Here is a 24362-nt window from a genome sequence, read left to right as displayed (position 1 = left end):
TTGCATCTCATTAGAGATGCAAGGGGAAGCCTAGAGAAAAAGGGTGCTAACATATGAATTTGCGTGTTAGCACCCTGTTGCTGATAGGGAGATAATTGTATCTCCGCTTTCTTGGCTTTTAAAGCCAAAAAAGCGGAGATAAATCCCTTGATAATATGCCCCCTGGTATTTTCCTGATTTATGATATCCTATGGAAGGTGGATATCATGGCTAAGTTTGTGAGCCCCTATCATCAAGCTAACGCCAAACTTTGAGAGATTATCGTTGGTTTTCCAGCGATAATCTCTCATTTGGCAGTTAGTGCGAGGATTTTTATCACTTCTGAGATAAACCTTGCTAATAGCAAGTTATCTCTGCGATAATTTTCGGCGATGTTTAGCGTTAAAAAATGTGTTGTTAAGAATCGTTAGCGATAAATATCGCTAATCGTTGGTAATATGCCCCAAAGTTTCCCTCTTGGTCAATAGGACATTACCACCACCAACCATTGCCCTTGTGACGAAACATCTGACCAAACTCTGTTGAACTTTGTATTTTTCAGTAGATTTTATAAAGAATTGTCTAAGGATCTGCTTACCCGAGCGATTCGAAAGGTACAGATTATAAATTGTAGAGTAGTCCTAATTTAATTACAGTCTCTAGGTATGCAGAAAACATGTTTTAGAGTGGGCCTAGTTATAAAATCTCCCTTTAGACTTCGCAACTGAATGCTGTTTTAATCCAATTCTTATGCAACTTCCACCATTCTGTTTACCCTTTGACATGATCCATGTGTTTTTATTTGTGAATGGTGGTTTTAATTAATTATTGTTTTGCACAAGGTTGCTCGTTTTTAATGTATTATGTTCTTTATTGTATCTGCGTGTGGTTTTTTGGTCATTTTTGGCCGAAATAAAGATATTTGAATTGACAGGTAGATTCTTTGAAACACAGGGGTGTCATTGGGGCGGAAGGTGCAAGAGGGGTTGGTGTACATAATTTACCTGGGCACCTCTCTAGGCAGAGCCTTGGCACTGCAGCTGACAAACCAAGTGTAGACAATAAACAAAGATAGCAAGGTCTGTCCATGAGATGCAGATTTCAGCATCATTAGTAGGGTGCTTCTTTTGCTTTTGAGGGTTGAAGTAATGCTGTCTTTGCAGAAAGCATGCCCTCAGGATGTTCACTCTATATTGCGTGCAACACTGAGGTGTGCAGTTTCCAGCCCCTCTAGGCGCTGCTTCACTGTTGCTGTTCAGACACACACAACCACTGATGCCAAGTAGGAGGATTTGCAGAGAAGACACACAAACAAGTAGAACACAATTTGAGAGGGTGAAATGTCACTGAAGAAGACAATTTGCTTGTGTATTTGCAATTCACGGTGCATGAGCGACGAATGCTGTTGCTGTACACACTGTTAGCGCCTGGATGCCCATTTAGTAAACTCGGGCACTCTACATAACTATCAAATAAATAAAATACTTCCTGTGGTGTCACACCTGTTCCTAAGTACTCTACTTTATTTCATAAGTGGCAAGATAGCTTAGCTGATTAATACTCTTGATGAAGATGTCTGTGTGCAACCTGCAAGTCGCAGAGATTAATTTTTAGCTCTCAGACTTTCATTGACTTGGGATAAGACTCATACGTGCTCTTTCTAGTGCTTGGGAGAGGCAGGCCTGTGACAGTGAACTATGTGGATGCAACAGTGTTGTGTGCCCTAATGCTGTAGCAATGGTGACAGCATATTTGGAAAATGACAAGATAATTTAAGTTATAAGGTAAACACTAGAAGTCAGACAGATCCGCAGGCCGTGGTTAAAGCAGGCAGGTGTAATGTAACATTACTTACTGCGAAGAAAGAAGAGCGAAATGCCTCCTCCTGCCCCACATATCATGTCAATAAAAGTGTGGGTCATTAGCAATATTTATTGCACACCATAGTGGCTATCTCAGCTGCACCTCTGTAAAGAAAGCTAAATGGAGGTTGTAAGCGAGTCCAGCCTGTTCTCTGGTGTGATTGTTTGCACTGTAAACCATTCTTTCCTGTGACGTTTATTGACTCAACAGGTTCCTGTGCATTCTTGATAAGACATTTTATGCATTGACATCACCTTCTAATAGACCAGGTCAAGGCACTGCTTGCTTCGCCGGGCTTTCACCCCCCCCCCCCTAGCCCCCCTCCCCTATGCCTATGCGGTAGACATTATAAAATAAATCCTAAAATTCATCCACATGACCGCCGGAGGAGTCTTATAAACACCGCTTGGACTAAAACCAGATTCCATCATTATGTCCCTACTTGATGCTGTATTTGAACAAATTCAGTTTAATATATAAAAAATAAAAAAAATGCAGCAAGGGGCCTATCGTGTTATGATAATATGATATGTAAAGTAAAAATAATAATAATTTAAAAAACAAATAGATATTTAACTTGACTGCTTGAAAGGGAAATTACGAAACTGCTAAAATAGAAAATCACAGCCATTCTTTTTCGGTTATCGTCCGAAGGAACAGTGATGCGGAACTTCATCCTGCAGATAAAACATTAGGTGGCAGATTTACAAGCCCTTTGCATCACTTTTGCGTCACTTTTAAAATTGGAAAAGTGACGCAAAAGTGGCACAAGGGGCTTGTAAATCTGCCCCCTAGGAACTTAAAGATTGGTGGTGATGGTGTTGGTGAGGTAGGGTGGGGTCTCTAAAAAGCTGTGTGACCAACCAACCAGGAATGGCGAGTCCACTTTTTTATTGGGCGCTGCATAGCAGGAGAGGAAGTGCGTGTCAGGGCCAACAAAGCGCATTCCAGATGGGCGCCAGCGGAACAGTGAGCACCAGGGGGCATTGCTTATGGTACCTGGGCAGATGTTTGTGGAAGCAAGAGCAGGAGTAGAGGCACCTGGAGGGGAAGCAACAGCTTGCTGCCATCCTTGGGGCAGGGGTGACCCACCAAGTAGTCCTTTTTGTCCTAGGTGTCCACCCAAACTTTATGACAGCACTGTTAACACCTGGGGTTCAATGTGGTCCTTATTGGAGCAGCTGATATAATACAGGTACAAGACTGGGGGTGTGCTGTGAATAATTGCGTTAATTAGGTAGTGTATTGATTGCATTCGTGATGAGAGGCAACCAAACTATGAGGAGAGAGTATAGACAAAGGGAAGAAGTGTCAATCAGCTATACGACCAGGCCCAGATAGTAATGTATATAAACCCTATATCATGTTCATGTGTCACCACTGTCACTGAAGCGATTGACATCACAAAAACAGTGCTGGAGACCATGGCGAATCTACATGGTGGCAGCAGGCAGGGGCACAGGCAACGCAGGGGGGCTTCGCCTCTTCTAGTATCTTTCTACCCGTGTAACATTGGCAGCCATTGTTGCTGTCCTCTCCCCATTCTGCTGTTCTCTTGATTTTGACCCCAAACCTTTCCTCTCGAAAAATTTCTTCTATATAGTCTGCAGATGGAGTGTGACCGTCAGAGGTTACTGTTACCATGTATAGCTTCAGAATGTTATTGTCAAAATGTAAATATTTTTCAGTTGGAGGGGCAGACGATGCATTCTGGTGTCAGATAGATAATGCAGACTTTAAGGAAGTACCAAGTGGTAATGATGGTGCAGAAAAATCGCCGGACTATGGGAATCTGCAATCTTAAATTCCCCTTCCACGTCGCCAAAGACTTCCATTCCTTGGCGACCATCAAGGGAAGGTGCACATGTTGCTGAGCTCAGCAAACTTGCTTTGGTCCCAGCATGCATTGCTGGAGCCTCGTTCCTACATGCCGCCAAACAACGGGAACCTTTAAAACCTTGATTCCCACCAGAGGATCCCGATGAGTCAATTTCTTCAGGCAGACATCATAGCCACGTGGCGAGGTCAGCGGACAGCTGTCTTTCCTCCAGGGGAACCATCACGGCAAGGCCCCAAGACAGATCTGCTGGGTATGGACCAGGACTGCCAGAAGCAGCGACTCAAATTGATGGCAACAACTGTCTTCCACTTCAGGTCCGGTGGTGATGCAAAGCACATGCACTTCAGCACGTTCTCAGATTATTGTGTGCAGGCTTCTCCACAGGGGCAAAGCCTTCGGTGGTGCAGAAGGTGCATGGGCACTGGGGCCCAGAAGCCGAGGTGCCCACTGAACCCTGATTATTGCTGTATTTCACAATTCAAATAGCGGCCATGGGGCCCATTTCCTTTCTTGCACTATGGCCCATGACACACTGTTTACGCCACTATTTCACCACGATGCTGCAATGTAAGCACTGTGGTAACACTTTGATTGGGAAGTGGTCCAGTTCTCAGGTCATCAGAAGGAAAGTAATACTGCAGAACCCAGAACTGGAGTAATCCATCTCCAGTGCTGGTTGGTGCCAATACATAGGCTTTTGCATCTGCTAGGAGCACTGCTAGAAATTAAATAGATCCATCCAGTATCCCTGAGAGATATCACAAATTGGTCCAGATCAAATGTTGACAATGAAGACTGCTAGGTGTACGATGCTCAAGACCGTAAGGGGCTACATCATTGAATTTCAGGCACGTGGTCTGCAGCAGGGAGAAAAATGCAGCGATCCAAACACAGTTCAGAACTCTACAAAGTGTATTTTAATGAAATCAGGTAACAACAGGCTTACTGGTTTTGGGAGAATCCTGAACGGATTCCTGGTAAAAAAGATTTATCTTTAACAGGAAGAACTCGCCTCCTTTAATGATGAAGTCTTAAGTCTGGTTTGGTGGGAATTTCAAGGCCCTTAAATAACAAGAACTGGAAAAACAGTCGGTCTTATTTTGCTAAAGTGCTCACCATTTTTAGCTTTGCTAATGCAAAATGCCTTTTACATTGTGCTAGCATTGGCAAAGCCAAGAGCACAGGCTGATCGCCTTCCAGTTTGAAATGTTTTTATACTTTCAAGATGGTCAGCGTGATGTGTCTGCATGACATGTGGTGCTATCTTGAAAGTATAGAAAATACCATTATTCATACTTTCAGTGTTGCCACTGCCTTGCTTGTAGATGCACTGCAGGGGCCATCTTGAAGGCACAGGAATTATATTTTCTGTACTTTTAAGACGGCTGTGACTTTGCATCTACATGTACATTAAAAGCCCTCTTGAAAGTAAAGAAAGTAACATATTCTACACTTTCAAAATAACTGCTGTGTTGTGTATAGACAAGCTAAAGCACACATAGGAGTAATGAATGGAATGCTTAAATTAAACTCTGACATTCGTAATTACTTGGGCCGCATCCTGGTCCATCTTAATTTTGCACACCATGATGCCACCTCCGTTTGGACCCAGCCATATGCAAAGCAGTCTTGACCCTGCTCCAAAGGGAACAGTCCATCAAGGGCGTGCGCTCAAAAATAGAAAAACAAGAACACAGAGAGGAAGGAGCAGGGCCTGGGGTGGGGGAAAGTAAAAGGGAAGTGTTTGGGTAACAAGGGAAAGAAAGCGAGTGCACACTGAAAAAGAAAACGAAGACAGAATCAAAATGTGCACTTCCTTGGATTTCTGAATCCAATATGGCAAGGGAAAAAGAGTACCATGATGTAAGCATGGCAGGACACAATTATAGAATTATAGAACTGGAAAGAGGTAAACCGTCCAATGAAGAGAAGAGAACTGAAAAACCAAAGATAGCCATTAAATGAGGAGCAAGAACTGACCCAAAACACACTTTATAGAATATTGTACACGATGCTGTATGTGAAAGCTTAAGCTGCCCATAGAAGCCCACAGTTATTTATAGTTTCCCCTACTTGACTAAGTGCCAACCTACTAGAGTAGGGTAGTCACCAGAGACGCTCATGTAAATTACCTGACTGCATGCCAGATCTCAAGGCACACATATTGTCACCCAAGAGAACTAGTGAGAGAGTTACTGATAGCAGAGCTTGCCTTTTTCCCCATTTTTGTTTTTCAAAGGGCTAGGCACCCAGGTGGCATGGTAGGTAGACAGTGCTTACTTTGTAAAAAAAATAAAAGCAGGGTGCGAAATTCTGCTCAGAAGCCCTCAGCCCGTGCTATCAAATGCAGGGTGCCAAATACCAAGGCTGCATAGTCTTGATTCTACCTCATACCTCTTTTAATTTACCACCAGACACTCACTGCCTTCATATCTGTCTTCTGTATGTTCTGTGCCATACCTGCTTTCTCCCTTTGTTGCTGTTATTTTTCTCCCTCCTTTCCACAGTTTGTATTTTTCTCTCTCTTGCTTTATGTCAAAGGTTGATGAGTTGAATAATCTGTTGGTAGGCCACACCTGCACCACAGGCTCTCATTAAGCACTGAGGATAGCGCAACCCCCCACCATCCCCGTCTAAGCGCATACTTTATTGTGTCTGTCTCCTGCCTAATCAGAGCGATTCATTCCAAATGAGATAACATTAACCGGGCCTCTTAGATGACTTTGAAAGGGGATATCTGATCCCCGTTAATACTTTCCCAGACAAGCCCAATCCACTTAGCTCGCTGAGACCTGATAAACTGTAAGATGTTAACTAAATCAAAACGTATTTTTTGGAGACGTTTATAAATGTTCTAGTTTATATGTGTAGATTTTACCTATGTTTTTAACTGTGCTCCAAAGTCACACAGTTAAACGCTGCCAATAGTATGACTAGAAAGTGTTCGGGACAGGTTAATGCCTAGCTATCAACCCCAGTGCATGCTGGGCTTTTCCCTGTTTGCTTTGTGAAGAAACGAAAGGCTCTCCCTTCTACCATTATGAGTGTAAGTTCATTGCTGAAGCTGTTGGCGAGGGTAAGACTGGAACAGGGGAGAGTGTGTCTGTACATGGGGCGCTTAGTTGGGCTATCAAGCACTTCTAGCAAGCCCCCAGAATCCTGTGAGGCAGGATGCTAACAGTATAAACACTATCCAGAGAGGGCGGGGGGACTAGGAGCGGTTTATAAAAGGGAATGTCCTGTACCAATGCTCCTAAGGGAATCGTCATCAACAAAGTGGTATCAGTTCCTAAAAGAGATAGAGAAAGAGTCTCTCCAACCAGTTATGGTTGTGAGTGAATTATACTAGTCTCCAGATGACAGCTGAGTGTGTTTGAAGCGGGGATATGCCTCCTGTTGGTTCTTTTGCCCTCACACACCCCTTGCGAGTGTAAAGCATCATCATCGGGCTATGATCCTCGTGGGGGTGGCGCTGCAGTCCCTCACGGGCCCCTCAAAGGGGATCTTTGGTGGAGATCTGTTTTGGAGGTGCCGCACTTGTGCATGTGGGTGTGTGGGCCAAGTGAATCAGTGCAAGTGATGTTAAAATGACCTGTCGTACCCAGGTAAGTTTAATGTAGGGTCCTTTAGGTAAATTAAAAAGTAGTGGGGGTTTGGAGACTCTCCTTAAGTAAATAGAGGGAGGGACCAGTGTATTCCTGCCACTCTCAAACCATAATAAAGTGTGTGGTGTTTAAAGGTGATTTGTGGTCGACCACAAATCACCTTTAAACACCACACACAGCCGTAATACACTGGTCCCTCCCTTTATTTGCTTAAGGAGAGTCTCCAAACCCCCACTACTTTTTAATTTACATAAAAGGACCCTACCTTAAATTTACCTGGGTACCAATAGGTAATTTTAACTTCACGCGCACTGATTCACTTGGCCCAAACACCCACATGCACCAGTGCGGCACCTCCAAAATAGATCTCCACCAAAGATCCGCCTTGAGGGGCCTGTGAGGGACTGCAGCGCCCACCCACAAGGATCATAGCCCGATGATGATGCTTTACACTCACAAGGGATGTGTGAGGGCACAAGAACCAACAGGAGGTTTATCCCCACTTCAAACACACTCCGCCGTTATCTGCAGACTAGTATAATTCCCTCACAACCATAACTGGTTGGAGAGACTCTTTCTCTATCTCTTTTAGGAACTGATAGCACTTTGTTGATGAGGATGCTAACAGTGCCTGCAGAGCAGGAAATTGTGAGCTCTTCCCGAGGACAGAGTGGGTTATAGGTACTCAGGTTGGCCCGGTGCCTCATCTGTAAGCTTCCAAAAGCTACCTCCCCTACACCCACAAGCTCCATCCGATGGGTCTCTGTGGGACTCGTTTACATGATTCTTTATGATTTGACCCTGTTGACACCAACCGAGAGTGCTCGTGTTTTAAGCGTTAAGTATAGTGCGAACACAGGGGGCCAACCCCGTTTCCTGGCATCAAGATAGCGAGACGCCTCTAGGCTTGTACATCACAAAAATCGGAAACAACAAGGTGAAACAACAAGACAAAGACCACTAGATGACAGATAATGCCCAGGTTCACTGATGACGTCTGCGGAAACTGCACCTGAGGTGTGCAGCGGACAGGTCAGCTGACTTCGGAGCACAGGGATTATGGTTCGATCCCTGGCTCTAGCGGCAGCACCATGTGACTCTGGGCAATAGCTCACTTATGCCCACATGCATCAAGGTAAATTGCATTTGCAAACGGTGCGAATCGCAAAATTCGGCCGTTTGCGAATGCAGTTTCCTTCTTTGGGATGCATTATTTTTTTTTATCGCAATTTAAGGAATCGCAATTATGTTGCGATTTCTTAAATTGCGATTGCATTTAAGAAATCGCAATATGTGATTTCTTAAATGCAATGTATTAACATTTTTTTTTTGCGAATTCGCAAATTGGAAGAGGTAAATTACCATGAAGTTGAACTTCATGGTAATTTGTGAAAACTTTCAAAAATGCACAAAAGTGCATTTTTGAAAGTTTCATTTTACACACACACATGCACTTGGGGCATGTGTGTGTGAAAAATGTTCTTAAAGTTTAATTTCAGGGGTGCAGGGGGGGCCCTTTGGACCCCCCCTGCACCCATGAAATAGCATTCTAATTTTGTGATTCTTTAATTGCGAATCGCAAAATGAGAATGGCTTCCCATTCACTCCTATGGGCCTCTAGGCCCATAGGAATCAATGGGAAGGGATTCCTTAATTGCGATTCGCAAATTGTGAATCGCAATTAAGGAAAATTAAGAAATCGCAAAAAAAAATGCGATTTCTTAATGCATAGCATTTTGCGATTTCTTAATTGCGATTGCTTAATTTTCGCAATTAAGAAATCGCAAAATGTACCAATGGCAATGATGCATGTGGCCGTTAATTTCCACGATGCCCCCAGTGCCTTGAGACTCGTAAGGGTGGGAAGTTTGCGCTTTACAAATACGGATTTTTGGCACAGGAAGGCCTTTATTTAGTGTTTGCACTAAAATAGAAGGGTAAAACTGTGCGATTCAATGTGGTAGGTACCTCACTTAAATGCAACCTGTCAAACAATCGTGATAGACACAACCAGACATTCAGTGATGGGAACGGCGCATTACTGTTTGTTCCTTTGTTATATCTACATTTACTGCAAACTGAGCTCCGTGTTTGCTGTGTAGCGCTAAACTGAGCAGGTAAACACTATAGCACAATTGCTTGCTATTGGCACTGAGGTTGAGCACACTGGTTGTTTTTTTGCAGGAATAGAAGTCATTAGCGGGCGTAAATGGTTCTGGGCCTGTTTGTTTCCCTCTTTATCATCCGATTGTACTCGATGGTGAATAATGCTGCAGAAACTCGGGAAGCAACAGCAATCCGCGCTCAACTGGCAGTTCGTGCAACAGTAAAAACACAAAAGCACGTGTTTCCACTTTGCAGAAACTGCTAAACGAGGCTATTTTAACCTCGGGTCTTCTGTCACCTTCTGCTATTTTCTTTAGCCCTTTCTGTCTCTTCTTCAGGACAGAATTGTTGTCTTTGACAAATCCCTAGCCTTTGTGCCCTCCATTTCTTGTAACTGCCAATCAGCTCTAAAGCATTAGAAAAATGCAGATTTCATTAACTTTCTACCCTTCGAAAAACTCTTATTCTCACCAGGTAACTCCCAACTTGGCTAACGACCCTCTCGTTCCCTCACCATCCCCTAGTATTCCCTAATACTCTGCACTTCTTAATTATTCTTCTTGACTCCATTATCGGGATCCCCTTCTCACTCACGTCTGTCCTATGTTCCCTCGCTTTGCTGCCGTTTGATTTTCATTCACAGTCCTGGCATCTCTGCTTCCTCTTTACATGTCTTCATGGTTTTGCATTGTATCCCTCCTCTCTCATCACCACATCATTTGCTCTACAGGACACTGAGGGGCATATTATCAAGGGGCTTTATCTCCGCTTTTTTGGCTTTAAAAGCCAAGAAAGCGGAGATAAAATTATCTCCCTATTACCAAGCTGTCGCTAACACCAGTTAGCGACAGCTAATAGGAGATAGTGACCATCTTGGGCCCCGCTTTGCATGTCAGTGATATTTATCACTAATGACATGCAAAGTGGGCGTGCCAAGATGTTAGCGACTGAAAACAATCGCTAACATCGCTATCTCCTATTACCAACTTTTGGAGATATTCGCGCTAAGCGCGAATATCTCCAAAAGCTAACACTTGCCCAGGAGCAGTTCTTAGCCATGTTATCCAATGGGAGGTGGATAACATGGCTGAGAGCATTTGCTCGATAATGCATGAATATCGCTGACTTTTCAGCGATATTCATGCATTGCGGCCGTTTTTTATCGCATTTGCGATAAACCTTGCTAATAGCAAGGTTTGTCTGCGATAAAAATCGCCGATTTGCGGCGATAAATTTTGTCTCTAAATAAGTTAGAGACAAAAATTATCTCTATTGGTTGGTAATATACCCCGTTCGCGCTAAGCGCCAATATCTCCAAAAGCTAACACCTTCCCTGAGCAGTTCTTAGCCATGTTATCCAATGGGAGGTGGATAACATGGCTAAGAGCATTAGCTCGGTAATGCATGAATATCGCTGACTTTTCAGCGATATTCATGCATTGCGGCCGTTTTTTATCGCATTTGCGATAAACCTTGGTAATACCAAGGTTTATCTGCGGTAAAAATCGCCGCAGCGCAGCGGTAAAATTTTCTCTCTAACCAAGCAATAGCGATAATTATCGCCATTGCTTGGTAATATGCCCCTAAGTTACTATCTGAAGAGTAGTGTTGTGCAGTATCACAGCAGAAGCTCTACTTCGTTTCTGAGAAAAATAAAACTAAGAATACATTCTGATAACCCTAGGGCCGAGAAACACCATTTTGGTGAAATTCCAAAATTGGGGAAAAAACCTTCTGGAAAAATGTGGGTAAATTCCACACAAAAAAAATGACAAGGAGGCACTGGCAAGAGAAAGCATGTAAGGAACAAGCATTTGCAATGCAATGGGTCTCGCATTTAGGAGAGTTTGAGCTATTGGATTTGTAAATGCCTATAACTCAAACTCTCACAAATGCGAGACCTATTGCATTGCAAATATTTTTTTTGTTGTCAAAGCCTGGATGCCTTACTTTCACGTGCCCTTTTCTTTAAAAGCTGTGTCTAACAAAAGGTGCGCTGTGGCTATCAAAGGGAAACTGCAGCATGGGTGCTTTTACAAAATAAAAACCATCTGTTTGTCAAACAAGTGCTTTTTTTTGGTAAAAGTCCCCATGCCGCAGTTTCACCAGTTCTTCCTGTATCCACGGAGGCATCTCTTTCCAGGTGGTTCTCCCTACTGTGACTTCGCCCACACCTCGCCGCACCCGCTCCGCGGGTGCCGCATCGCACAGGAGTGCGAGGGGCTCCGACTTTCACACAGCAAGGCGGCTTGGGCGTGAGGCTCGGCGGGGCTGCGAGCGTGCGAGGGACTCCAACTACCAGGAGCCCCTGCCAGACCGGGAACCAGCATCCGGTCCGCTCTCCCTGCTGGCCCGCCCCCGCCCAACACGCCACCCTATAACACATCCTTAAACTCCCGCAGCGCGGGACGCAGCTCGGGGCAAAGACCGGGCTAAGAGCGGGCCGTTTGAGGCCGTTAGAGGCAGGTAGAGACTGGACTGGGCCACCCTACTTGGTCCCACCGCTCTCCCTTACGGACACCACCGCTGAATATATTATTCTGTTTAATCATCATGTCAACCCGCGAGTTCAGAGATAGAGCGGCCAAGTCCAAACTGAAAAACGGCACTCTAGACGATTTTATTACCAGGACCCATACAGCGATTGATTCTGAGATCGCCAAAATGCAGCACAGGGTGTCTATTGAACTAGACGCTGCAAGAAGACTCTCACAGGAGTTAACTGCAGCCAAAAGATCCTCCCTAGGGCCCATTGCCTGGGCTAAAACACCTGATCGCCCACCAGGACCCGACCCTATCTTAATCGTTACACTTGTAGACACTCACCAGCCACATATAGCCAATATACCTACATCGCAGGGGGGGTCTCCTTCAAAACCCACAAACTCATTACAATCCCAACCGGGAGAAATTCTTGGGCAGGAGAAGGAGGCTGAGGATGGTCTATTGGCAACGGCGCAAAATCCCAAATTTACACCACCAAAAGGAGGGAATCCTGTTACCCCACAAAACGGTCCACTTAATAAAAGGAAGCGCAAAAATACTTCGGCATATTCAAGAAAAAAGGCCAAGATAGCGAAGGCCCAGTTAGTAACTAAGGCACCATCCCAGGTATTCCTAGATCCCCTCCTAGTGACCACCAACCAATCTCTTGAAACGAGATCAGAAGACATCCCTCCACAACTGGTAGTTACACATGAAAATGATAACCTCACAAAAGAAAGTGATACTATTGGGGTTCCACTTTGCACCATAAAAGGGAAGGATGTTGAGTATTTAACAATTGTGTGGGAAACACTCAAAAAATTGCTCTCCCCCCTAGAAGCGAGACTTTCACATATTGAAACCCAGCTCCTGGAAACTGAAAAAAGCATCTTGAACTTGGCAACCATTAGTATACAGAATAAAAAATCAACCTGTTCACATGAAACTTATACCACCACAGTACTATCTGATGCTATAATTCCAGTTGCTACTATTCCGGTGGCTCCCCCGAAGGCTAAGCCCTCAGAATCTACCAATGCCACCCCATTCCCTCCTGCTGTTGCACCCGCAGCTGTTACCACCACTGCTATCCCAAAAACCAAACCGATTCCAAAACCACGGTACAAGGTCAATACACACGTCCCCACTAACAGGGCACCGATGACCACCAACCAATTGGCGGTTGATAACTTACCATCAACTCCAGTCACGGCAGGCCAATCAGCACCACCTATGATAGATCAGTCAAACCCGAGGTATAATGGCTGTAACTTTAACCATCCCACAACCCAGAGAGTTAACACCAACAATACTCGCCCTAGGGGTTATGTAGACCTTCCCCCTGAGGTAAGATCCTATGTAGTGGTGCTGACAGGGGTCACAGAACTGACTTTTAACCAGCAGGAGGACTTTGCTTCATTAAAGAACAAAGTGATCCACTGGCTCAGTGTTAACAGGCCAATACCTAACCACCTAAGGAGTAAAATCCTTATGGTGCGTAGGGTGCCATGGGTAGGCACCACGCACAAGTCCGTCAGTGGCGATTGTGTGATTGTCTCCATTGAGGATCCTAATACTGCTCATGCCATACATTCCTGGAATCACAACAGTACAAATTCACCAATAGCATCCAGACCCCTCACTTATTTTTACCCACCCCATTCTTATTCGAACTTGGGAGGGAATTGGAGAAGGATCCCGGAGAGGAAGGGTGGCTGGGGAAGGTTACCCAACCACTGGTCGGATACACACGGTGGCTGGAACGGGGTACCGACTTCCAACAGATATGGGTGCCTTGAGGAAGTGGATTGACGCCCACACTTGCCCACTACCATAGCCTCAGCACCCGCCTCAACAAGTTGCCCGATCCACCCTATGGGTCTTTCAGCTCCAACCATATTTAACCCACACCTGGGCCAACCGGTCTCTCCCCCATCACAAAATCAGTCGGAGGATTATAACCTCACTGAAGGGTTAGGCAGGCATGATGTCACAACATTAAAGTCAACTAAAATCAAAACCCACAAACTAGTTATGAGTGACAAGGATAGCACTTCTATTCAGACCTGCCCAAAATCAAAGTTGGTGCCATTAGACGCATCTCTCCCCATCCACCTAGGCGTACCTGCCCTACGCGAATGCTCTCTGCCATTAGCTACCACTGATAGATCGGAGGCTCTAGGAGTAATTTCCATACTCTCCTGGAATGTAGCCGGGCTAGCTAACAAAGTAGATTCACTTGAATGGGGGGAATTCATCGAGGGGTATGATATATGCCTATTTCAAGAGACGTGGGCCAGGGAAAATCATCCCCGTCCAGGCTTTGCCACCTTTGAGACTCAGGCAAAATGGGGAGGAAAGGGCCGCCCATCAGGGGGTCTTTTGATCTGGGTTGGCTCCCATTTGGGCTGCAGGGCCACACACTTGGAAACCAACTCATTGGATTTCCAGTGTGTATCTCTGGAATGGCCAGGTGGAGGAAAAGTAACACTGATCAATATATATTCAAGACCGGTGGGGGTAGCAGCCACCTCGGGAACAGTCGAGGACCTAGCCCTGTTTCTTGACTCGCTCACTCTCTGTTCCCCAATAATTGTAGGTGGCGATTTCAACCATCAGTACGAACCCCTCCCCGACCACCTGGCGGGTATATTCACTGAAGAGGACGAACTATGGAACATCCCCACTTTGACCGACACACCGGTTAAGGCCTGGACCCCACTCGCTACCCAAATAACGTCCTTTACGCTCAGTCACTCGTTGAGGGCTTGCAATGGCCGAATAAAAGGGGACATTCCGCCAAAACATACCTTCAACAGATTTGGTCACGAGTCACGCATTGACTATAGCATGGTCTCGGTCAGGGACTGGGTGAAAGTGAAAGATTTCGGAGTAATTCCCAGATCTGATAGTGACCATAATCCGCTTTCACTAAGATTTGAGCTACAGGGGTTATACACAACCAAGGTAGATGAAAATCCCGCATATCAGGTGGACCTCGAACTAGTCAGCAATAGACGCAGAATTAAATGGGCCAAATTGCTGGAAAATCCTAGCAACATCGGAAGACTGTATGCGCTAGTTGTCACCGCCCTAGAAAAGGTTGAGCGTTGTACGCACCAATTAGCAAATGATCTAGAATCCCCTTCCCCAGGCAACTCCGAGGCAACTAACCCTTCACTTTGCAAGTCTGCACATCAGAGTGAGCTTGGGACCATTCACTCTGAGCTATGCGCCAACCTGGCAGAGGTGCTGAACCCGGTGGCCAGGCTTAAGAAGCCCAAGCAGAAAAGAGTCACCTGGTTCAGCGCTCCCTGCAGGATGGCGAAAGCTGCATTACTGGAATCACTCAAAGCACGAGACACTCCAAGTGAAATCAAGGAAAAACGATTAGCCTACAAATCAGCCCTTCGTGCAGCCAAAGTAGACTGGGACGAGGAAAACTGGACTAAAATGACAGCTGCCCTTGCATCTCGAGACGCCCGGACCTTCTGGCAAATCGTTAAGCATGGCTCAGCTGAACCACTCGTAGCAGTAGAGGCCAATATAGCACCCTTTGTTTGGGAGGAACATTTCAAAAATCTCTATAAAACACACAGTAGTGGCCCCCCGATGACCCCACCTGAAGATGCACTGCACTCATCCACTGAAAGTGTAGCCACCATGGATGGATTCAGTGTGGAGGAGGTCGCCATGGTAATCACGACCTTGGCTGCTGGAAAGGCGCCGGGCCTCGACAGGTTGCCAGGCGACCTCTACAAACACGAACCCAAGATCTGGGCTCCTTATCTCAGGGTGTTATTCAACTCAATCCTGAATGGCATGTCAATCCCTTTGACATGGCCGGGGGCAGAGATAGTCCCTATCTTTAAGAAGGGATCGCTTCTGCTACCGGCCAACTACAGGCCAATAAGCCTGATTGACGTGTCACAAAAACTTTTTGCCAAGCTGCTGCTAAACCGCCTGCTCCAGTGGATTAGGGATTGTAATATCTTGAGTCCCTTCCAAGCAGGATTCAGGGAGAAGGTTTCAACCATAGACCAGGTCTTTCGGCTTGTCCTCATTTACTGGAAAACGGTGCAGATGGAGGGTGGCAGCCTCTAAACTGTATTCGTGGACCTGAGGGCGGCGTTCGACCTGGTCCCCCGGTCCAAGCTGTGGGAGGTGTTGGCTAATCTGGGGGTTCCTGAGGGACTGTTGAAAATGATAGTTCACCTTCACAGCGCCAACTTCGCACAGGTGAGATGTGGCAGGATGGGTGCACTGTCCGAGAGGTTCCCCGTTGGCAGGGGGGTAAGACAGGGTTGCGTGCTTGCACCGACCCTGTTTTGCCTCTATGTCAACGGGGTTATCTCCCATTTGGAGGGGATCTCCAATTCTGACGCTCCAAAGTTGGCAGCTGTAAGGGTGCCGCCCATTATGTTTGCTGACGACACCCTGCTGCTCTCAAAGTCCGCATCGGGTATCCAGCGTATCCTCGATGGCTTTGCGGACTTTTGTGAGGGCCATGGTTTAGAAATTAACACTCTCAAAACTAAATTCATGGTCCTCAATCCCCCACCGAAATTCCATCTCAGCCCCAGAATTGGACTAAGCAGGCTTGAGAGGGTAAAAACCTTTGAATATTTGGGCATTATGTTAAATGACAAATTATCCTGGAACACGCACCTCGAGAAAGCTCTCCTCAAACTGACCCAACACTCGGGGGGCATCATGAGCCTTTTGGCGAATAATAAATCTTCGATTAGGCCTATCGGTCCCCCAATGCAGATTTACAAAACACAGGCTAAGGGGGCTGCCATGTATGGGTCCGAACTTTGGGGGCACGTAGGAACATCAGTCCTCTTGAAAGTGGAGAATAAATTCATCCGAAGGCTTGTAGGACTTCCATCAAGCACGCCCCTAGTCCCCCTCAGGTTGGATCTGGGTCTGCGTCCGTTAGACGACGAATTGGCTTTTCGTCCGCTGGCTTACTGGCGCAGACTGTGGGCAACTCCAGAATTGGCTAGCTACAGACAGGGACTACAGGAGGTGCTTGCTATGCCGAATGCTGGAAGAATCCAATGGCTTAAATTTATTAAACTGGAACTGGAGGGTATGGGTCTTTCTAAAATGTGGTCTGACCCCTTGGCCACTTGCCAACTTATTCCCAAAAAGGTATTAGCCAAGGCATATCACGACAGCAAATCATTGTCGCTTTTCAACGAACTAAAACCTGGGTCATTGACAGATTCTTTTATGTCCTTCAAGGCCACCTATAACTTCGAACTAACTTTAGATAAAGTCCACCCTCCACTGCTTAGGAAATTATACTTGCAGTGGAGACATGGGTCCCTCCCTATTCGATCACTCACAAGCAAATGGAGTAAGGATGCAACTAGTATTTGCCCAGCATGCAGATCCTCTGACGAATCTGAACTCCACATTCTCTTCTTTTGTCCTGTCTATCGAGAGATTCGCAATCAATGGATAGTCCCATTTGCAGAAACTTGGGATTTGTGAAGTGTTTGGCTGCTTTTAGAGTTTTGAAAAACAATCTGTCTGACTATATTGTGTTTGCGGTGGCCAAATACTTGGGTGCTATCTGGAGTATCAGAAGGAAATGCCTTAGGGATGGCAACTGATCCTACTGTTTCTAAGTCACGGCAGTGTAATTTGGGACTGTGCTATTGTTTGATTTCTTATATTTTATACTGTATAACCTTTTACAAAACAACAGTTTTAAAATGTATGTTTTATACGTCTTTTATGGTAAATTCTTACCGAAATAAAGATTTTTTTGAAAATGAACTTTGACAGCGGCTGCGACCTTTCCTTAGACACAGATCTTCCAAAGAAAGTGGTGCAGCCTTCATGCACGTGAAAGTGCGCCACGTGGGCTTTGGAAACAAAAAAATATTTGCAATGCAATAGGTCTTGCATTTGTGAGGGTTTACGTTATTGGCATTTAGAACGCCAGTACCTCAAACACTCCTAAATGCGAGACCTATGGCATTGCAAAGAAGTGGCCGCCATTGTCCAGGCTGCTTGGAAAGTGAAAGCTCGCTGAATGTAAAGAAAGCACATCATGCCTGCAGTAGGGCAAAACCCATTAAAGAAAGTAGCGCTTACAGATTAAATAAAACATACAGTATAACAATTGAAGTAAAAGGACCAGTCCTCATTGGAGGTTTCAAATGAAGACAAGGCGGTACTAAGGAGGAACTAACAAGACGATTGAGGAATCAGAAGCAGGCACTTACAAAGGACAATGACACAAGCCAATGAAAAATATGAGCTGAGAGTGGGTGGAACTCCAAATCCCTAACTGGATACAGCATGCCTCGCAGAGTAGCGCACACGCTGCTTAGGCTCGACCTAAAAAAGCAGGAGTAATGAAGAAGGAAGGGGAAAGAGGTACCTTGACCTGGCTAGGGGTAGATTTCTAAGGGTATAGGCGGTGGAATAGCTACTAGTGTGTGAGTTTTGGTAGGGTTACTTGTGTTGAAGCATGGCTTGCAGTACACGGGCATTTGAAGGGTTGGAGGTATGAGAGTTGAGGCATGTTAAGAGGTGGCGGTGCCTCGGTAAGGGTAAAGATAGGAGGGTGCAGGCAAGGGTAGATGTTCTCGTGGACAAGAGGGTAGAGATATGTGTGCAGGGTAGATGTTCTGGGGTATAGATGGACTAGAGGTACTGAGATATGGTATAAGGGAATAGTTTGGGGTACTAGAATTAAAAGAGGAGTAGAGGATGTGATAAACATATATGAAAGATAATGGGGAGGAATCTGTCTGAGCACTGGAAGAGGAGTAAAGAGCAGAGAGAAAATGGGAGAAGGATGAGTGAGGCTCCCTTCCTTACAAACAAAGGAGGGAAGGTCAAGAAAGGAACCTCTGGTCCCCCTCTGCAAAAAGGGAAAGAAGAGATCTATGTGATCTTAGAAATTTAGACTGCAGAGAATGTTTTCAACACGCAGAGCCTCCACCAAGATGGAGGTCATGTTCGGAAATGGTATTCACGTGGACACATTTGAAGAAACTAGTTTGTGAAGAAAATGTCTCCATGAACGTTCTTAAATTTGTTTTTACTCTCTAGAATTACATACACCGATGGAGGCTTGTAAAAGGCAAATCCCTTCTGACCTGTTTATGAAGCCCCATAGGTTTAAGTGTTGAAGGAGTTGGCAAGGGCTGAGCTGTTTTTTTGAAGGATGGTAGTTTGACTGGTTGATGGAGGTGAGCCACTCATGATATGTTATCTGAACCACCATGGATTTGATTGTTGGGAGAACAGGCAGGTGCTGAGTTGTTTTTTGAAGGATTGGAGTTTGGAAGGTTGATGGAGGAGATGAGTCACTCATGAGAAGTTTCCTAAAGCCCCAAAGGTTTATGTGTTGGAGGTCCAGGCATCTTCTAAGTTGGTTTCTGAGGATGGTAGTTCTTGGCCCTGTGGAGTTAGGTGAAAAGGGAGTTGTTTTCGTATGCCTTGTTTGCTGGTGTTGCTGTTGGCATTAGACATGTGTTGAGTTGAGTTCCAAAGGCCATCAGGTTGAATTGTTTGCAAAGCCCAGCTCCAGAGGAATAAATTATTCCCATGCTTCAGTTACTGAGTTGGTAAATTTGAAAACATAGAATTTGGGTATCAGAGGAACTCACTTTCTGTGAGTCATCAAAATTGTTCTTCCTAGCAAGACCAGTGCTTCAGAAAGAAACTCGATAAGTGATCAATGGCTGACCTTATGGAATTTCAGAATCTGACAAAGAAAAATTGCTTTGAGGCCCTTTGCACCGAAGCACCTTCATTATCTGCGATTGAAGCACAAGAATTCCGTGTAGGTAGAGTCTTGCAAACCATTCACCTTATGCCCAAAAAGATGCTAAACATAGCCAGGAAGGCAGGGCTTCAAGTGGGATGAAAGAACGGGGGTCTCTCAAAGGGGCGTGGTCAATGTAATTAAGGGTGTGGCTTATAAACATTCATGCTAAAAATCTGTTCTTAGCATAGTGTATCGCCCGACTTCTATTTTGCTGTTTCTGTTATTGCATCCAGATATATGACACAACAAGTAACATCATACCTACAACAAGTCAGGACTTTTGCCTTTGTCAATGGTTGTTAATTGCATAAGATAAATAGGCAGCAACCATAGCTTGTATATAATATTGAAAAAGCTTCCACATAAAGACCTGGTGACAGCACCACAATGTTGCTGCGCTCCTGAGTTTCAAAAAGAGAAGGGAAATCCAGAGAGAAAATGACTCTTCAAAGGATTTCCCTTCCCCTACAACGCTCCCCTGGCATGACGTCATGACTAATTTCTCCACTGGTGAGAAGTGAACAGTGTGTGCACGCGCACATCGATGTGCCTGCTGTCACTGTAGTCCAGAAAAAGAGGACCGCCTGTGCCAGGGCACAACACAGAGCCCGATAGAGAACCGTTTCGAGGCCCCCTTTAAATAATTGCCGGTGCTCAGACCCGGTGAGACCCAGCCCACTTAAAGCCCTGCAGGGAGGTATCATTTAATATTCTACATTCCCGCCAATAAATCAGGGGAAATCCAGTCTAGAGGGACGCCTCTCTATTTACATATGAGTTTCCTCTCTGCCTGCTGTGGGCAGCCGAGGCACATTTGTCAGAGGCTGCAGAAGCCGTCAGTGAGTTAAAGAGGCATGGGTTTAGAACGCGGAGTGCTTGGTGGAAATAGCGCTCCTGGGTGAACCGCATGAGGGGAGACACTACCACATTAAATCAAAACCATCCCGAACATACATCATCATCAACAACCTAATAATAGATAGTCCTATTCATATGAGTGTTAGTGACATTAAGTATTATTATTACTATTGTTATTGTTAGTATTGTGATTATTATTATTAGTAGTTGTAGTAGTAGTATCATTATCATTATTGTTATCCATGTTATTTGTGCCATAATTAATAATAATAATAATAATAATAATAATAATAATAATAATACTCATAATTCAGCGCAGCACACACATGATTCCCCAGAGTCCACGTGCTGTTTCCCTGTCATAGAATTGATCACATACACTTTACAGTGAGTTAACCAGAGTGACAGCTCCTGGAGACAGCTCGGTGGGTTTTGTTGATGGATTTTACTGCAGAGATGTGTGCGCGCAGCATGCAGACAGCAGCATCAACGCTCCTGTTGCTCGGGGTTTTATCCTTCCAAGATCGATGACATGAATCCTATGGGGCGGCAGCACACGATGTATACTCAAGAGGCTGGTATCCGCCGAGTGACCGCAAACACATGAACAATGCGCGAGGCCCCGTCTTACTGGCTCTTCTTGCAACATTTTCCTGACGTCTTCAGAATAATTATCTAGACGAAGATTTATTTTTTTGGAGGGGAGCGCAAAAATGTAAAACATTTCCTTAGCAAACTCCAGGTAACTGCTGAAAAGCGAAGATAACTCGGTGTGTGAATGCACTTGCTGCAAAGACCTGCGTGTGAACCTCAAGTCAGGGGCACATCGCTGTGGGCGGGGCAGACACAGCTCTCATTGTTAGGATAGCGATAAAAGGCGCTTCAACGAACTGAGCTATAGAAACACATGTTTTTTACGGTGCTTCGAAGCCGTGTGGCCAGCAGCAGGACCTATGTATGTTACCCACTCACGATGGCTTCGCTGCTTGCTTCTGGGGCCAGATTCAGGGTGCAACGCGTGCTGTGGGGGCGCTCTGCTGTCTCTTGGGGTGCCATGAGAATTCACCGGTTGATGTTTTTTTGTTTTGTTTATTTGTAGGAGAGGGGCCATGACGCAGCAGTGGTGTCATTGGCAAAACTACTGCCAAGGAAATCGGGCTTCTCTGCCCCCTAGTCGGATAAGAGACATAATGAGGGTGTGCCAGTCACCCCAAGTGGCTCGGTGTCACTGCACCTGCTGCAGCATTGAGGGCTACCCAAGCCCTGCAGGCGAGATCATTGCAGAGGGGCGTTTGCCCTTGCCTGGCAGCCCAGCCTTTTGGCACTGCTTCATGTTAAGCTGACAACGTGGATTCGTGATCAAAGAAATACATGTATCAAAAGTCACGCCTTGTTTCACACAGTATTTGCTGCATTGTGATCTCTTGCTGCAAATAACAGCTGAACATATTACCCCCTCAATGCCACTCATTCCGTCGACCCCAAAATGTGAAAGGCCGGGTCGTCCGCAGAGGGAATCCGGAGCTGTGACGTTCATTTGGACGCATATCACGTGCACACAAACATACACTGTAGCCTCATTAATCTCATATTTAGAAGGTTCATTTACCGAGCGAAACAAACACACGTCTCTACGTCAAGGAGCAGTAGTGAATCCGGGCATCCTGCACACAAATACACGCACGAGCGCGCGCGAAGCTTCGATTAGTGCAGCAGGTGCAGTAGCACCGGGGCCCAGAGGCTTGAGAGGCCCACCAAATCCTGAATATTGCTGTAAACATCCTCCACACGGCCCACTTCCTTTCATACACCAGCGCCCCTGGTGCACTGACTGATCACGCACGCACGCGCTCTTGCACGTACATACCCACACTATAGTTTCAAAAACTAGGGTGGAAAATGCTTGGTGTGGAAGGGCGGGGTTGGGGCAATTTCCGATCCGAGACTCTCAGGGGGTTTACAAAAGGATGCTCAGTTCCAGCAGGAGTCTGGACCGTCCCTCGGAAGCACAGAATTAGGGTATGCGGGGATGGGTAATGTCCGGAATGGGTGCAACGGGTTGCAAAAGACCCCTTGATTTACAAAAACGGGAAGTGTGTTTTTATTTGTCAGAGTGACCAAAGGACCTAAATCGAAATTGGAAACAAATACCCACAAATATGATCCTTATTTAATATGTTGACCTAATTTGTTTCCATAATATATATGTATATATATATATATATATATATATATATATATATATATATATATATATATATATATATATATATATATATATATATATATATATATATATATATATATATATATATATATATATATGTATATATATATATACACACACGCACACACACTCACACACACATATACATGCGTATTATATATATATATATATAGACATATATACATATATACATATATGCATACATATATATATCGCGGTATATATATAATACATTAATATATATATGTGTACACATACATATATATATATATATATACACACACACATATACATGTGTGTTTTATATATATATATATATATATATATATATATATATACATAGATATATATATCGCGGTATGTATATATATATATATATATATATATATATATATATATTTATATATATATGCCGATGATGCTGATGAGATTATTAAATAGAGCAGGGTGCACGCTGACAGTGTACACAGCGGTTCTGTGCCTTGGGGATTTCACGAATTCACTCCTTGTGCCTGGGCGTCTGCAGAGAGACTCCCTAGATACAACGCAGCGAGAAAGGCTTCCAGCCACAGGTAGCAATTTCGTGCGATGGACACAAAATCACAAACCAGGACACCCCTCCCCCGATGCCTTAAATCGACACTCCGCATGCCAAGGGAAGGCAGGGTAGAGCTTGCAGCGTCGCAAAGAAAAGTTTCACTTTGCGGCAGTTTTCTTTTTTTTTATGGTTCCCAAAATGCCCTGGGTAGATTTTAGCGCTGGCCTTGAAGTATAAAGTAAGGGGTGTGAGAAATGGGGGTGCGCGTTCTCTGAACGGGTCCCAGCCTGCAGCTATTGGGGCGCGTGTTTGGCGTAACTCGCAGATTCACGCAAAGCTCCTGCAGGTAGCGCCCTACTTACCCTATCAGAGCCAGCGCTGATGCCCCAGTTCCACGACTCAACGAGAAGGGGGGTGGAAGAGATTTTGTGGGTGCCGTCCCGTTCTCGGTTTGAGGGTGGGGCTCATCCTCACAGGGAAACCCCGGTGCGTGCTCTCCCGCCTCCCACGCCGGCACGGAGAGACGCCGCAGCCTGTGGGGAGTAACGAACAAGGATCGGTGCAGACATCCTCCCCTCCTGGGCAGGCTTCAGGGATGGCGGCGGAGGCACGTCCACATCTGAGGGTGCCCTGCGTAAACCCAGCCGTGAAGGGCGAAATCAGCGCCACGTTTTACGCCCTTCAGGTCCCGCAGATTCCCCAGGCCAGCCAGTGCCTCCCACGGTGCTACGATCTCAGCCTCACACACAGCGGAAGGCTGCGGTGCCCGGGGGCCACCCCAGCCCCGGAGGCAGGGGGCACCATGGCAGCTACTTCAGGCAGCAGGAGGCTCGCTCCCCTAAGGGTGACCCAACTTCAGGAGCCGTGTGCCGCAGGAACAACAACCGTGCTTCTCCGCAGTCCCTTCAGCCTGCACTGAACAGGGCGGCTTCAGCACCGCGGACAGCGCACAGCAGCCGCAACGGCACACCACGGACAGCGCAGAGCAGCGGCAACTGCAGACAGGCAGCGACCATACGTTCAACAGCAGGGGCAGAGCACAGGCAGAAGCAGCGCGGCGGCAG

At 45.6% G+C, this 24362-nt stretch overlaps 1 protein-coding gene across 1 annotated transcript in view; it reads right to left on the bottom strand.

The window, feature by feature from the left end:
• The window catches only part of VWC2L (von Willebrand factor C domain containing 2 like), a 551961-nt gene extending 527857 nt beyond the window's left edge, over window positions 1-24104 (bottom strand). Inside the window, exon 1 of the mRNA XM_078683714.1 lies at window positions 23661-24104. The gene's annotated coding sequence lies outside the window, so the exon portion shown is untranslated. The remainder of the gene's footprint in view (window positions 1-23660) is intronic.
• Window positions 24105-24362: the final 258 nt, after the last annotated feature.

Source organism: Lissotriton helveticus, chromosome 3_1, assembly GCF_964261635.1.
Source record: "Lissotriton helveticus chromosome 3_1, aLisHel1.1, whole genome shotgun sequence".
Lineage (NCBI taxonomy): Eukaryota > Metazoa > Chordata > Amphibia > Caudata > Salamandridae > Lissotriton > Lissotriton helveticus.
Note: the sequence above shows the minus strand (reverse complement) of the source record. Positions and strands in the feature narration are given on the sequence as shown.